At 42.3% G+C, this 3,199-nt stretch overlaps 1 protein-coding gene across 5 annotated transcripts in view; it reads right to left on the bottom strand.

Annotated features, from left to right (window-relative positions):
* LOC114047482 (carboxyl-terminal PDZ ligand of neuronal nitric oxide synthase protein-like) overlaps window positions 1-3,199 on the bottom strand; it is a 379,736-nt gene that overhangs the window by 3,107 nt on the left and 373,430 nt on the right. The window lies entirely within an intron of this gene.

The following is a 3,199-nucleotide window of genomic DNA, read 5'->3' as shown; positions in this document are numbered from 1 at the left end:
AATGGAATACTATGTACTATAAGAAATGATGAGCAGGCAGACTTCAAAAAACCTTGGAAAGACTTACGTGAACTGATGCAAAATGAAATGAGCAGAACCAGGAGAACATTGTACACAGTAACAGCCTTATTATAGGACAACTGACTTTGATAGACGTGGCTTTTCACAGTAACACAAGAATCTAAGACAACTCCAAAAGACTCATGAAGGAAATTGCTATCCACACCCAGAGAAAGAAATGTGGAATGCAGATGGAAGCATTCTATTTGCTCTCCTTTTCCTTTGTTGTTTTGTTTTACTGCTTCATTCTCGTGTTTCCTCCCATTAGTTCTAATTGTTCTTTACATCATGACTAATGGGAAAATCTGCTTAACATGAATGTATATGTAGAGCCTATATCAGATTGTACACTGTCTTGGGGCGGGGAGGGGGTGTGGGGGAAGAAATGGGTGGGGGAGAAAATTTAAAACTCAAAAATCTTATGGAAGTGAATGTTGAAAATAAAAAAATATATTAAAAATGTATCAGAGTGCCTATTTCTTGATAGCCTTAACAATGTTTACTTTTATATTTTCGGCTTACTTTTGATAAATTTATGTTTTTAAAAGACATACACAGACAATGGAAGCAACTGGTTCTAACTTATCTTTCCAGACAGCTCTTTCACATCCAGAAGAACCTTTTTTTATGTACAAATCTGGTCAGGTCACTTGTCTATTCCAAAATCTTTAGTGGTTCCCTACAGCCCACAGTAAATTTCAAACTCCTCCTCTGCTTGGAATTGAAAGTTCTTGGTGCCAACATAGCTTTTCAATCTTCTCTCCTATTACTCCCCCTCACACACTCTCTGCTCCAGGCCACACTGGCCTGCTCTGCTCCACCAGCCCACCTTGCACTCAAGGCATGTCCCCGAGCACCCTTTGCTCAGCATGACCCCAATGTGCCTGCCCCACTTCCCTGCCCATTGTAAGACCATGTGGTCCAATAAAGAGTGCTTCCTGTCTTCAGAGCCAGGGCAGTCCTGGGTTTAAGTCCTGTCTCTGACACATGCTGGCCGTGTGACCTTGGAGGGATCGCCCTACTTGGAAACTTACAAGTGGGCCAAAAGCCACCCAGAGACAACCTCCAGCAGTGTTGGCAAGCTTGAAATGAGTAAGGAGAATCCAATTGATTCTGCCAGTCAAACCACAGACACCCAAAAGGGATGAGCTGGGGCATGGTGATCCGGAGGAAGAAGGGACATGGAGATGATCTGGGAATTGACTAGGAATCCCTGCACCATTCCCCTACCTCTTAGGGAGAGAGTAGGAAGGAAATCTGAATAAAAATAAATCTATAATTCAGAGGCTGCTTAGGCTCGTAGAAGCTCAGAGTTGGAATAGAAGTCAGTGAATATGCAGATTTGTAAGTGAATAAACATTCAATCGACAACATCCCCAACAAAGGATCATACAGCCTCCACTCATGACTCCAAATAGAGGAGAATTCACTGTCTTCAAAAGCTTTCCTTTCCACTTTTGGAAAGATTAATTATTAGCAAGATTTTTTTCTTGATATAGAGCTGAAATCCACTTCTCTGTGACTTTAATCCATTATTCCTAGTAAAAACATTCTTGCCCCACTTCCACATGGCAAATTTTCAGATAATTAAAGCTAGCTACCCCTAAGCCTCCTCTTTTCCGTGCTATGCATCTCCAGGTATTTCTAATGATTTTTGTCTCATCGATCAAATCATCTCCCTCACCGTCCTGGTCACCCTCTCCTCTGGATTGGCTCCAGCTTATCAATGTGCTTTCTAATATACGTTGCCTAGAACTGAACACAAAGTCAGTGCAGATTACAGTGGGACTCCGAGACTCCCAGAATGCCAAGGTTGGAAGCACTCGGTCCAACCCATAGCTGAAAAAGAATGTCCTCCTTGATGGATCTAAGTGTTTGTCCACCCTTGGCTTGCAGACTCCCACCTAGGGGAACCCACTGCCTCCTGAAGCAGCCCAGTCTAATTCTGGGCAGCTCTAATAATTAGGAAGTGTTTCTTTATAGGAAACCTTAACTGTGCCTCTGCAACTTCTCTCCACTCCTCCTAGTTCTGGCCTTGTGACTAAGTGAACAAGTATAGTGATATCCATTCAAAAACAGCAATCATACCTCCTCTAAGTGTTTCTTCTCTGGGATGAACCACCCAGTTCCTTCGACCAATTCTTACATATGAACTTAAGACCCTTAACTAACCTGAGAATATTCCTCAGGACATTTTTCCAACTTACCAAAGTCTTTCCTAAAATGAGGGTGCCCAGAAATGAATACAATACTCCAGATGGTCTGATAGAGGTGGAGTACAGTAAATCTATTACCACCCTCTTTGAAAATCAATACTAAGCAGCAGAGGTGAAGCTCCCTTCAGGGAATTTTCTTTCTGCAGCCTCCCTTTTGCAAGGAGACCCAGGGGGTTCAGGTGATTTAAATAATAATAATCACAAAACTAGCATTACACTCAGGGGTTATGAAGGGCCAAAAGCAAGTCTGATGGCTATACTGTAAACCAATTATTTTCTTAAACTACCAGGAACAAAGGTGAGATAAGGAGTCAAGAAAGGTTTTAATATGTAAGCACCTGAATTTTTGCAGAACAGCTACTAAAAGAGGTAAAATGACCTTCGGTACAAGGTCACACAATTAATAAGTCTTGGACTCAGGTCTTCCTGACTCTAGGTTCTACCTCTAACCACTGCACCACTTAGCTGCCCAAGATTAAGGTGCAGGGGGAAAGGCTTATGGTAGAACAAAGATGGGGTTGTGTGAATGGAAAGGAGGGCATGAAGAGGACTTGTCAATTGATTGGATAAGGAGAATGAAGGGGAGGGATGAGTCAAAGATAATTCTAAGGTGATAAACTTGGATGGTCTAGGGAGATGGTAGTGCCCTCATTAAAGACAGGAAACTTTGAAGGAGGAAAGGATTTATGGGGGGAGAATGGGGTGGGGGGGGATAATGAATTCAAGTTCCCAACCCAGACAAATTATATTGTAGGCACTAAAAAACCCTTGTAGAAGTGATCACTGAGTCACTGCCAGGGATCTTGAAAGCTTTCTGAAAGATAAGGAGAGGTGATAGAAGAATGGATCTGGGTAATTCAAAAGAGGAGGAAGACTAATACTGGGAAACCACCTGATAAGCTCGATGCTTCTCTGGCAAATTT

This window comes from Vombatus ursinus, unplaced genomic scaffold (genome assembly GCF_900497805.2).
Source record: "Vombatus ursinus unplaced genomic scaffold, bare-nosed wombat genome assembly UNPS02014789.1, whole genome shotgun sequence".
In the NCBI taxonomy this organism is placed as follows: domain Eukaryota; kingdom Metazoa; phylum Chordata; class Mammalia; order Diprotodontia; family Vombatidae; genus Vombatus; species Vombatus ursinus.
Note: the sequence above shows the minus strand (reverse complement) of the source record. Positions and strands in the feature narration are given on the sequence as shown.